Below are 13,711 nucleotides of genomic sequence, written 5' to 3'. Positions count from 1 at the left end.
GCACCATACTTGCCATCAAGCTGGTTTTATAATATCCATATTCAAGATTTTGAGCTTCTCTTTTGGTGTTGTATAAATAGTTTTTTAAACTTTTCTATGTAGTTCCTTAATTTTTTTAGGTTCAATGTTCATGAACAAACAAGGCAGAGTATTTGGGTTATGTATCGAAAGTGAGAACATGATTATTAATAAAGTAGATACAGATGTGAGACATAAGGTATATGTTTTTTATCATTTTGTATTTCTTGATATTAAATATTAATTCATTAAGACATGGGTATTTTATGTGATCTCAGCAAAAGTTAACAGAGTTCCTGCAATTCCTTTTCAGAAGTGGAATATAATCCTGATTTTCACCTCTTGCATACTACAATCGCTTCATGGCAAGGATGAATCTGCTGAGAAATGAAGACAGGGGCACTATGACTTGATGTTTATATTTATTTTTTTAGTAGTCAGGTTGTGCATTATCTCAGCACCTTATATCAAAACTGCCATTCCTGACTTCATAACTGCAAGTTTCATGCTCATTAACAATACATTTCTGTACTAGTTCTTTGGTAGGTTGAGTTATCACTGCAGGTCTACACTTACAATGGTGTATTGTCAGTGGTGTATATTCCAGACTGTCTGGCAGGAAAGGCTGGCACAGCTGGGATTGTTCACCTAGAGAAGAGAAGCCTTGGGGTGAGCTCAGGGTGGCCTTGCAGGGCCTGAAGGAGCTGCAGGAAAGATGGAGAGAGACAATTGCCAAGGGCTGGAGGGACAGGACACAGGGAATGGCTCCCAGTGCCAGAGGGCAGGGCTGGATGGGATATTGGGAATTAGGAATTGTTCCCTGGCAGGGTGTGCAGGCCCTGGCACAGGGTGCCCAGAGCAGCTGGGGCTGCCCAAAGCCAGGTGGATACTGGGGCTTGGAACAGCCTGAGACACTGGAAGGTGTCCCTGCTCATGGCAGGAGTGGCACTCAATGAGCTTTAAGGTCCCTTTCAGTCCAAACCACTCTGGGATTCAATCAATATCCCAAAGACGTTGCATTCCCAGCACCCAGCCAAGCCCCTGAGCCAGCATCGGTGACAGTCCCTGCTGTGATCTGAACTCTGTATTCACAAATTTTTCCTCAGCATTTCCTCTAATGGTACAGGATTTGGAGGTTATATTTCAGCTTTTTAAAAGGAAGGTTTCAGTTAATTTTTCACTCAACTTTAAAGCTTTTACATGAGATATTTAAATAAAACAACTTCTGATATGCTGTATTTATTCATATTTAATCTTTAGTGATATCATCTCTTTGCCCCAACAGAACTCAAAGGATTACTCAGCTGTGTGGTTTGGGTCTCTGTGTTATGTTTTATTCAAAGTTTTAACAATTAAAAAAGCTCAGAAACACAATTAACTGCTTGTTCCCACTTTGCATTAACCTTCAACTTCAGGCAGCCTCCCACAAAATTCAGGATCACCTCCTGATTCATATCTTATACATGGGCACATTTACCACACATTATCAACATAAGAACTCTGAGCATTCTGCATTCTGGAAATGATGAGAAAATGCCCCCCTTATGGAAGTGTATTATTTTAAATATTGAAATACGAGTCCTTGTAAAGATTTTAAATTCCTCCATTCTGAAAGTTTACAAAATGTACTCAAGTCATGCAAGATTAATAACTCCAAGCAAAATGGTTCTTTCTCTTTGCTTTAGGTCAAGAAATAGAAATTAAAAAAAAAAATTCATAACTTTTGCAACTAATTAATCACAGTTCTAGCACAAATATTTCAATTTTCAGTGAAGAGCAGCTAAAGTTAACTTAGACAACAAAAGCAGAAGATGCCACAGAACATTCTAGATTTCTAGATTTCCAGGCACCATGAATTGCTCTTTATTTAACTTCAAGAAACAACTACAGATTGCTGCTCTGCCCGTGGTGCTTACATGGAACAGGAAATTCAGAATTGCAATTATATAACCAGAATTCCTCATTTACACTGGTGTCTTAGGCAACAAATATCAACATGTCTGTGATGTGCAAGGGCTATGGAATGACAAACTCTATCAAATAGAGTATTTGGCATTTCTTGGAGAATGAGAATAGACCTAACCAGAAAAAATTCTTGCTGTCCATTTTTTACAAATTATCTTGTTCTTTCTGTGTTTTTCTCAAGGGAAGATGAGAACCTTGCAGGAGCACAGAGTGGGCTAAAAGGAAGCAGGAGAGGCAATTCATGATCTTATCGCATGAGAGATGTATCTCTTATTACAGTGGGAGATAGGACCTTGAAAGGAACTTTTTGAGTGTTGCTACAACAAAAATAATAGTTAAAAGTAAGATTTCAATAAACCCTTCTAGACTGTTCCCTCAGCTTCTCCTCAGCTTCTTTAGCAGCAGGATAAGGATGTCCAAATGCTTCATCTGGCAGCCATGAAAACAAACAAACAAGTTATAGAATCATGGAATTATAGAAAGGACCCACAAGAATCCTCCAGTCTAACTCCTGTTCCTGCACAGACACCCCAACAATTCCTGCACAGACACCCCAGCAATCCCATCCTGTACCTGTTGTCCAAATGTTCCTGGAGCTCTGGCAGCCTTGGACTTTCCTGAGGGAAGTTCAGCACCTCTAAAAGGTGCTCAGCCTCAACAAGAATGAAATGTCTAGGCAGAGAATGTTTTATCTGAAAGTCTGATTTTGTTGAATTTTAAGCTTCAGTAAGGTAAAATTTGCTCTACTTGAAGGTATGTCCCAACTGACATTCAAAGAGCTTTTCATCTTTAATAAGAGTTTGTATTTTAATTTCATTATAAAATATCAGGGGATATTTTTAAATCTTCTAAAGCATAATGCTACAAATTTTCAGGTGCTCTTGCACTTTTATAAAACATATTTGAGCTGTTCCTAAAAACAAATTGGGGAAAAGAAAATGTTCCAAAGCTCACTTTACTTCAGGATATTATGCAACATCTGGACAAAAAGTCCTCCAGTTATCAGCAAGCCTCTATGCTGCAGTAAGGGAATTACCAGAAAAAGCTCTTCACTGTCATTCTTGAGCTCAAATGAGTTTAGAAGTTAATCTTTTATTGAATTCTCTTTAATAAGATTTCTGCTAAATGCTGCAAGTTGCATTTCCTTTACCTGGCTTGAAGGAAGTTTGTATTTCCATGCTCATTTAAATGTTTTGGGTAAAGATGAGCTGTGCTACCCTCACCTAGAGGGAAAAATCTGTCCAGATTCCAATGTGTCCACAGTGTACAAAAGTGCACTTTCCTTCCCACCAGTGCTGTCCTCTGACACAGGCATGGAATGGTTACCAGGTGTCTGCAAACAGATGGGTTTGCTTTGAAACAGAGCTGGGGCTAGCAGAGAGAGGATCCAAGAGAAAGGTGGATCACCCAGATGTTCAAACCTGTCCCTCTTAGTTTGTGGATTTTTTTGGGTTTTTTTGTTTGTTTGTTTGTTTGTTTGTTTTTGTTTTGTTTTGTTTTGTTTTTGTTTTTTGTTTTTTGGGTTTTTTTTTCTTTTTTAAAACTACGTGATAGCAATATTCACAAACTTGACTTTTCCACTGTAAGGACCACAGGAAAGATTAGCAAGAGCACCTGCTAATGGAGATAAATCTCCTTGTTCCTTGTTTCATTGTGGAAAAGGCCCTCTGTTCACCCATTTCCTGCAGCTGTAGATCAGAACAGAAGAAAGAAGTTCTGAGTGCTGGTACAGATGAGACACTTGTAGCTGGACTTATTTCCTGCAACTATTTCTGTTTATGTGCTGAGCATGAAGTAAAAAATATATTAAAAATTGTAGCAATTGTTATATAATAAATTTTCACAGCACAGCAGGGACAGGAGCTCCTGGAGCTGAGCAAGGGCCTGGAGCATCTGGGTGTCCAGGAAAGGCTGAGGGAGCTGGGGCTGCTCAGCCTGGAGAGGAGCCCCAGTGAGAGGGGCCTCAGCCCTGGGTGTCCCCGTGTGCAGGAGGGCAGAGCAGGCCCAGGCTCTGCTCCAGGCCCAGCGATGGCCCCGCAGCCACGGGCAGGGCCTGAGCCCAGGAGCTGCCCCTGCCCAGGAGGCAGAACTCCTGCCCTGGGCAGTGCCCAGCCCTGAGCAGATGGTGCAGAGAGGCTGTGGAGTCTCCTCCCTGGGGATATTGCAGAGCCACACGGACACACTGCTGTGCCCTGTGCTCTGGGATGGCCCTGCTGGAGCAGGGAGGTGGCACCAGAGCAGCCCCTGGGGGCTTATCCAGCCTGACCCACCCTGGGATTCCATGACATTAATGTTAATTTTAATTCTAATTGCAGCAAGGACTTATTAGAAACTTTTGTGTGCATAAGTATGTAAGAAACAAAGCCCAAGAAGGCATCATAGTAATGACTGTAAAATCTGAATAGTTGATAGAATTGAGTAAAAGTGATATGGGGAGTACAGTATGCCCAGTGGCTGAATTAAAACAAAAGCTGCTGCCTAAGGATACATAGCACTAACATCTCATTACATATTTAATTGAACACTTACTCTTTAAAAAGAATTTATCACTAAAACCTGTTTTCAAATTGCCAGTGTGGGTATTCTATAAATAAGATCATTAAAGATAAATGTTATGAACCAGAGGCAGGCAGGTGCTAAAAGAGCAAGTGCCAACAAAATAGAGGAAATGTGAGATGGCAGTAATCATGATTTTGTTGTTTGTTTGAGGGTTTTTCTCTCGTTATGAAATATTTTAGTATTGTAGCATTAAGGCCACATGCTGAACAGAATAATCCATACTGCTCAGGGTTATTTTAGCAAACTACAATCACACAAAATCTCTTCAGAGTGGATGTGACTTGAGCTTTTCTTGAATACGTCTCCTACATTCTCCTGTAGAGCAAAGTTAAGGGAAGCCTTCTGTGTTCTCTAATAACTTTGAATTATTTGGCATATTCTATAGTTTGATATGTGTAAGTCATGTTTGAGAATTACACAGTAGCACATGTGGTAGTCAGTGTTTTCAGGTTTTATGTGCTCATGTTTTATGTGGTTTTACAATTGCTTTGTTATTTATCTAATGTTAGCCAGTTCAGTTGGTTCGTACCATGTACCCCTATTTCTGTCCCCCACAGTTGGGTTCTCCCAAGTTTTTTACCCCAAAGTTTCCCACCTGTCAATCTCCCTGCTCCTCCCCAGTTCTCCATATATAGCTATGTCAATCCAAGTTGCACCACCCACCTCTCTTGTCTATCTTTATCCCCCCACCCAGTTTTTCAAGAATGTTCCCTGTCAGTTATCCTACACCCCACAGATGATTTGTCCCTGAGACCTTGCCCCTCCCTTGTTTATTCCTGGTTGCTTGCTGTATGCCCCACACTCCTCCCCAAGTTTTCCCCCTTTGGTTGTTCCCAGACCACTCCTTTACACACCTACACCCTTTATAAGTTGTTACAGAGTGTTGTTCAGTTGGCACTTGTCCTGGGAATAAAGTTTCCTTGGCATGTCACACAAGTGTCCTCTCCCTCGTTTCTTTGTTTCGGGATCCTTCTCTCACTCAGGCGGCTTCACCCACGCAGCTGCCCACACCCCTGCCAGCTGCTCTCATCTGAGACTCTGGAGTGGCCACTCTCATGGCTCTCCCCAGCCACCAAAGGAGACGTGCTAGCAGCTGCCATCCCATCTCTGTGACCACAGCCTGAGAGCGACAGCTCACCCAGTCATACACAGCTTTCTACTTTTACCTCCCTAAAGAATCTGAGGCAAAAGTATCATAAATATAAAAAATGGCTTAGATTTCACCCTCTTCCCTCTTCCTTCTTAGGTGTAGTGGTTTTTGTTATGAGTAAGAAATTGCTTATTTCTCAAAAGTTATAAAGTGAACTTTATGACCGGTTGTTAAGAAATTGTTAATTATCTATGGTTCACCCCTTATTAATTACCCCTTGTTCATCCCCTGTTAATTACTTATTGCTCATCTCCTGTTAGAAATCCCTTTCCGTCGGGTTGGGTTTCACCCCTGCTACTTCCTAGAAAATGGCACCCGGGACTGTGAGGAGGAAGTGACATCATAGGCAGTATGCAAATGGAGAAAACCATTGAATTCAACACCGAAAAATCCCTAAAAACAGCCAGCCACAATGAAATTGAAGGACTCCAACCACTGCAAAGGGTGAACAACTAGTCCAAGTGTCCACGGGAACCTTTCTAATGTCTCACTCTAACCAGAGATACTGGCTAGAATGAGGACTCCTGACCACAAGTCGGACTGTGGAATCCTGCCACTCCCGTGAGGATGGAATCCCCAGTTCTGCCTGCGTGCAAAGCCGACAAAGCTGCACCCCTCCTCCTCCATGCCACTCCAGGAAGCAGCGGTGGTGTGCGTGCGACCTGTCGGGCCGCCACCCGAGCTGGTCACTTTTTAATAAAGGCATCTTAAAGGAGCATGATCACCTACCCGTTTCTCTTCAGTTTTGGTTTGCTAATTTGAGATTTTTTGATTCATGTATTAATTAATGTGATGGATTTTAGTGTTGGCTAAATGCTAGTGTATTTATTAGTATATTTTTTTGTTGTTGTGAGATAGAATTAAAAGGAAGGTAAAATAGTTTTAAAACTTTAAAAGGATATAAAGTTAAATTTATAGTAACTAAAGGAATAATAAGAATTAAACTTTCAGAATACTTTTCTTATTTTTTTTTACTTATAATGTAGAGAAATAATTCATTTAATTACTTTTAGAATAGTCTTTTTGTAGTTTATTTAGGGAGAGGAGTTTTTTTTAGTAAATTTATAGAGATTGCTTTATAAGAAAATAGGTATTTTGTGGTTTTTAATTTTTATGAATAGTAGTTTTTTTGGGAAAATTTGTAATTATAAAGTATTTTTAAATAGATTTTTTCATAATTGTGTTTATGGGCTATGTTAAGTTATAGGGTGTTATTTTAAGGAGGAGTTGTTTAAAAACAAAGGGGTTTTCTATTTATTTTTGAGATTATTTTTGGGAATAGAAGGAGGGGCATAGGGTTTTGACTACTTTTTTATTTAAACTTATTAAATTTATAGCTATTTTAATATGTCATTAGTATAGTTTTTAATAATTTATTTTCTTATAATTTTAAAATGTGTTATATGGGAAAAATTTTTGATTAATTTTTTAATAGTTTTATACGAGGATTTTAGCCTTAAGATTAAGGCGTTTTTAAATTTTTTTTTTTTTTTTTTGGGATTTGATTGTATATGATTATGGTGGTTTTATGTTGGTTTTTTATGTTTTGGTTTGGTTTGGTTTTTTTGGGTTTTTTTTTTTTTTTTTTTTTTGAGGGAGGATTGAAATATTGACAGAGTTAATATTTTGTTTGGGCTTTGTAGATGGTTATGGGATTTTGGTTTGGTTTAGTAGTTTGTGGTGGGAATTGTGGTTGGGTGTGGGGGGGGGGGTGGTGGGAGCGGCTAGGACTTTAATAGCTAGGCTAAAACTTAGTAGCCAGCACTCTGGGGTTTGTAATGAACAAAGTTTCCGGGTGTTCCCCAGAGAGGTGGGCAGGACCTTCCTAGTTCCCATAGCAACACTAGAATGACTGCTGGCAACCGATATTGAAATGTTAATTAGCTAATTGCTCTGTTTGTTTTCTCTAAACTACCTAGAGATAACCTGCCTCCCCCCACCACACTGACATTCTGGGACTAACATGCAAATAAGAAAACCCCCTGGAATCATGGGTGTATTTTTAGGGGATAAAGACGCCCCTAAATAAAGAACTAAACACAGTAGAGGGGGATAGACAAATGCCCTAGCTGAGGAAGAGGGAAACACATCCCCTGACTGACTTTTGTCCATCACCAGCACTCAAGAGACTAGACTAGAGTAGGCTGTGGAGATGGAAGAGAGAGAGCCTGCCCTGCGGCTGCCACCAGGGAAGGAGCGGGGACAGCTGCTGTTCTGGACTTCAACAACAGAGTCTGCACTCCACGCCTCCTCACCCTTGGGCCACCGGTTGTGCCACAGGGAAGAAGAAGGGACAGCTGCTGCTCTGGATTTCAGTGACAGACTCTGCACACCTCCTTCCTTTTGGCCACCTGGGAAAGCTACAACAACGGGGGCGAGCTCGTTCGGGACCCCTGCCCAGCTGATCTTTTTAATAAAGAGTTGAACATTAATAAAGGCATTAGCCCTACTTCAGGGTTGATGGCTTCTCTTCCCCTCTGCCCGACTGGCCCGGCTGAGATAGGGGCCTTGTTACTTCATCTTTGACTAGAAGGGGAGGTGCCCTCCTAGGCTTTTTCTATTTTTACATGGGTGTTCACAGAGGCGTATCAGCCTTCTCAGTGGTTTTACAGATTGTCAATTCTTAAAGCTAATTACTGATTGATTTTTTGTCAGACACGGAGGAAACTGCTAGCAGGTTCTCTTTACATCGCTTCTGTGATGTAAAACCAGGACACTAGGTTTGGCTGAGTCTCTGTCTCTTTTTAGTTTCTGCACAACCTTTATTTAAAATTCTGTCACACATTAAAAAATATCACCATAACCAGAAAGAAAGTCATCATTCTGTCACAGATTTTGGAGAGTTTTATCAAAGGAAAATTTGTTCCCTACCAACATATGACCCTAAATGAATTGGAAGAAAAAGATATTTTGGAGGTGACATTACCCAAAAATAATATCCATACAGAAATTAATGCAGGAAATTTAGTAAGTGACTAAAATTATTTTATTATTTTTATTTTCTGGAGTGTATTCCATGATCAATTCTGCTTTTTCAAATCTCAGTGAAAAGTAAACCAAATCTGCAGAAGATGCATACAGTGAGGAAAATGAAATGAGTGAATCAACTTGCCACATAATTAAAATTAAGGAGAAACGCTACATAAAACCTGCATACCTTATAAAAATACAGGAGAAATATATCACAGAACATTGGAGAATAAATCAGCCAAACTACTGAACTGCTGAAGAACTTGTTCAGCTTCATCCTTGTTTTGTTCTGTGCTGTTTGAATCACAATGCATGAGCAGCAGGGTGACACGGCTGGTGATCACACAGCTCACCACTGCTGGCAGAAAGGCAATGTAGGGTTCACATTTGTCTCTCTGGGAAAGTTATTTACAACCCAGCTGGCACAGGGAGCAGAGAGGGCTTTAGCCCATGGTGTTGCAAACAATTCAGTGATTGCATTCTCTGAAAAATTTCCCTTCCCACCACTTGATCAACAATGACCAAAGAAAGCAAAACCAATTCTTCTTTGGGGTTCACAGGCTAAGGTGGAATGAAAGCAAAACCAACAAACAACCCACATTTTCATGGAGCTGAAACACTGACAGGTGTTAGAGATGGGTGATGGATGGGTGGGACTGAAGCAGCTGATCATGATTATTTACCCTTATTCAAAGAGTCACAGACTGCTTTGGTTTGTGAGGGACCTTAAAGCCCATCCAGTGCCACCCCTGCCATGGCAGGGACACCTTCCACTGTCCCAGGCTGCTCCCAGCCCCAGTGTCCAGCCTGGCCTTGGGCACTGCCAGGGATCCAGGGGCAGCCACAGCTGCTCTGGGCACCCTGTGCCAGGGCCTGCCCACCCTCCCAGGGAACAATTCCTAATTCCCAATATCCCATCCAGCCCTGCTCTGTCACTGCGGTTTGAAAACTGCTCCACTTGCTCTACCCCTCCAGACCCTTGTAAATAATGCAGGCCACACTTTCCATTGAAATTTAAAGACTTTTAAAGTTCCCTCATACCCACTGCTTCCTTGGGTGACTTGCAAATACATTCCAGTATCTTCTCCTTACTTATAATACCATCTGCAACTGCAACCATGTCTTTGTTCAAAAAGCAGTTTAAATTCATAAGAAAGACAGTACCATGAAGATTATGGTATTGTTGTTCTCAGATAGTAATTTTAATATAGCAGAGTTGATGTGAATAAATGATAAACATTAAGAAAATTCTTTGAAAGGAGAAACAAAAGAGTTTTAAAACTGAAGGATGGAAGTTAACTAAGGCTGTTCAAAAGTTTATCAGTGTGTAAATTAAAGATAAACAAAAAATCCCAAATCTCAAATGATATTCATAAAACTATGAATGAATTATTATAAGCTAATTTTATACATATTTTAATTGTTTTGTATTACAAAGATTTGCAAAAAGTTAATATAATTCAGCAGCCAATATAGGTGATATCTGGCTATTCATTGCCTAATGACTGATGAAACACATTATCAGGCTGTGTATTGTAAAACAGACAAATAATGTCAAAATGTAAAAAATATATCATGTAAACAAACAAACATCATCCTGACCAACAAACAAGTCAAGTGCCAAGTACCTGTGTGGTAATTTTGTGCTGAAAAGCAGCAATCTGCTTTCAGTAAAGGAATAAGTTTACAGATAGACTTAATTTATTGTGATTTGTAATCACAATTTGTTTTCACCATCTTGGAATGAAAGTCAGCGATCAATCCCACTCTTCCCTCTGTAGACTGAAGCCCAGTACTCAGTGTTTTCTCCAGAAAATTTGTGATGTCAAGGAAAGGGACGGGCTGCTTTCCAGGAATATTCTCTGCCTCCCCCCGTACCTTCAGTGACTGCTGCTTGTGAACAAAGCAGAAACACTAATTCCATCCCAGAATTTTGCTTCAAGTTTCTCCTGCCAGCTTCACAAAGCCTGAGGCTGCAAGAAACTACCACAAAAATACCCTAAAATTCAGCATTAAAGCACACTGGTATCAGAGCAGGCTAACACAATCTCATTGGGCTTCTGTCATCTCTCAGGTCAGAACACAAACCAGGGCATAACCAATAATGCCATATTGAATTGATCAATAGAACACAAACCAGGCTATGCCCAATAATGCCAAACTGAACAGCTCAATAAATTGTATCTTCTGCTGCCTCAAAGCAGCTCAGTCTTATGTTGTGCTGAGCCTTTCCGCAAGCATCAGGCTATTCAGTATCTCAGATTTCTTTCATTGCCAAAGAAAACAGACTTTATCTCTTATTACATTTGCAATTAATTAATTAATTAATTAATTCTAAATTTAAAATTTCTCCTGCATTTACACCAATAAACAGGAACAGGGAACACTGCAGTCAATAAGAAAAGGGAAGTGCTATCAACATAATATTATTGTTTGTTGGGAAAAACTCAAGCAGCCAAAAGTGACCTAGAGGATATTCTCTTACTACTGCTGCAGACTACACTAAAAATCAAGATTTGGTCTGACCTAATTAGCACAGGCAAGTGAATGGCCCTGATCACTGGGTCCTGCAAATTACATTATTGTACTGTGCTACAATAAGAAGTGTTTTTTTCATTTCAGTTGTTAGGGAAAATTTTATAACATATTGTAAATCACAGCTAGAATTATTTTCCCTTGTATAGCTCTTGGCACTGATAAAGTAATCTTGAAAAATTATCAGCAAAATTTCCCCAAATGCTAATGGTAAAATGTTCCTCAATTTGTAGAACCTTTGGCTTAGATGAATGTTGCTAGGAGCAACAATTAACTGAGAAGGAAAGTTTGGTAATCATCGCATATAAAATGTGATGCAGATGTTGAATGATAGGAAAATGAAAATACATCCACTCAATCCATGCAATGTGATTTACTGACTGAGAAAAGATAGGCAAACCTCAGATTCCATTGCCAGAGGGGAAAAAACCCTACTTAAGCAGTCTCCTCTCTCTTGAGGTTGTATTTCAACAGACTCTTGTGCCAAGGAAAAGAGTCTTGGTAGCCAACTGATGCCATCCTTCCAGCCAAAGTGCCTCCTCCTCGGCTGCATCTGCCCTTTCCATGCAAATGAACTGCAGCTCCCATTTCCTACCCGCAGAAAGAAGGAAGTTTCTCATATTTTTTTTATATTACTGGTTTATTAGTGCTGAAGAAGGGACTTACACCCTTGTTCCTCTCAGCATATCAAGAACAAATTTATTTTTGCCTGCAGCAGGTGTTACTCAGAAATCTCCAACAACAAGTGTTTGAAATGTTATAAAAGTAATTATTTGGAAGTTTTATGTGGTTTTCTGCATAAATGATATTAAAATATTTTGCTCCTGCACCTGCCTACTCTCTTTATTAGCATAATTATTCATATCTTAACAAGCACATCAGTGGAATTTGGTTAGATTAACAGAAAAACTGGAGTTTTGTCCATCTGTAAAACCTCTGCCATGGCATGAAATTCTTGTGTTTTTATTAGGAAAAAAAACTATGAGGATTGTTTTTTCTTTTTCTTTGATCAGTAGGTCCTTAGTTTTATTTTCTTAACTTAATCTAAGAACCACCAGATGTTGTTAAGCTATTTGTTCCAATTATTATTTCCTTTAAAAATGAGGTTCCAGACATGACCACAATAATCACGAGAGCCCACCACAGGCTCCATTGCCTAACACCAATTTGATCGTTATATGATCTTCACTGGGAAAGAGTTCCCCATTGAAAGCATATTTATCTCCGATGTGAATACAATAGGAAGAGAGAAGGTAATTTTTTAGAGCTTTTGGATATGTGTAGACTTTTTACAAAGGTGACAAAATAGCCCCTGGATGCAGTAATAAATCACTTAGTTGTGCAGGAACTTTACACTGGGCAATTAAAAGCTTTCCATATAAATTCAAATATGTGCTAATATGTTCTTCCCATTGGCTAAAAGTAGCTTCTGCCTGTGGTGGATATGGTATCAGTTATTGCTGAAAACTCTGACAGCTGCAGCAATGGCCAAAAAATGTGTCTCACATAAAATAATAGAATTGTGGAATGGACCTTAAAGCTCATCCAGTGCCACTCCTGCCATGGGCAGGGACACCTTCCACTGTCCCAGCCTGCTCCAAGCCCCAGTGTCCAATCTGGCCTTGGAAACTTCTAGGGATCCAGGGGCAGCCATAGCTTCTCTGGGAATCCCATTCCAGCACCTCACCACACTCACCACCAGCAATTTTTTCTTCATATCCAATCTCAGTTTCCCCTCTTTCAATGTGAATCCATTCCCCCTTGCCCTGTCACAGCAGTTCCTGATGAATTGTCCCTCTTCTCTCTTCTGACATCATCTCAGTGCTGGATCATTTCCCATATTTCTGTTTGAATGATATTTCAGCTTTATCACTTTCACTGGGTATTTTTTCAAAATCTATCAGAAAGTTCTGTCTAGGATGGGAAATGAATGCTTGAAGCCGTGTTATGTAAAGAACAATCCCTCGGTGGCTGTGGCATGAGGGTATAATTGACTTGAATGATGGCTTTGTAATACTTGGACATGTTTTTGGATGGCAAAAAAGATTTACAATATGGAGCAAGAAATACGAAGTTATTTTGTGACAAAAAAATTTCTAAGTGTATTTTTGTAATTTAAAGCATTTTAAAGGAAAACTTAGGATGGGGACATTTTAATCCCATTACATTCAGGATTAAAAATCAGAGTTTAGCAAAAACATATACTCCTCAGGCATTTTTTTTATTGTTCTTTTTTTTTTTTTTTTTTCCTATTATTACAGCCTGCTGTTTGAATTGTCAAGATGTGTAAGTAGTTTTAAAAAATGTGTCAAGCGGACACAAAATATTTTATAAGACTTTACTTTTCCTAATTACAGTGTGTCTTATTGGCGAGCTTTCTTTTGCCTGACAATTAATTTTTATTTTCTAACTCCATCATCCCTCACACAAAAATTATAACGAGCAAAATCTACATACTATTTGAGCAACAAATTCTGTGATGATTTTGACTTTCAGGATGGATCAATCACCTCA

At 39.6% G+C, this 13,711-nt stretch overlaps 1 long non-coding RNA gene across 1 annotated transcript; it reads right to left on the bottom strand.

Moving 5' to 3' along the window:
* Positions 1 to 934: 934 nt before the first annotated feature.
* On the bottom strand, positions 935 to 4,882 carry LOC137480941 (uncharacterized). The gene is made up of 3 exons (XR_011003192.1): positions 3,659 to 4,882; positions 3,201 to 3,316; positions 935 to 2,252 (listed from the first exon to the last, which is right to left on the bottom strand). It is a non-coding gene; the product is annotated as an uncharacterized lncRNA (long non-coding RNA).
* Positions 4,883 to 13,711: the final 8,829 nt, after the last annotated feature.

Source organism: Anomalospiza imberbis, chromosome 12 (assembly GCF_031753505.1).
Source record: "Anomalospiza imberbis isolate Cuckoo-Finch-1a 21T00152 chromosome 12, ASM3175350v1, whole genome shotgun sequence".
NCBI lineage: Eukaryota > Metazoa > Chordata > Aves > Passeriformes > Viduidae > Anomalospiza > Anomalospiza imberbis.
The sequence above is the reverse complement of the archived record's forward strand: the minus strand, read 5'-3'. Positions and strand labels throughout refer to the sequence as shown.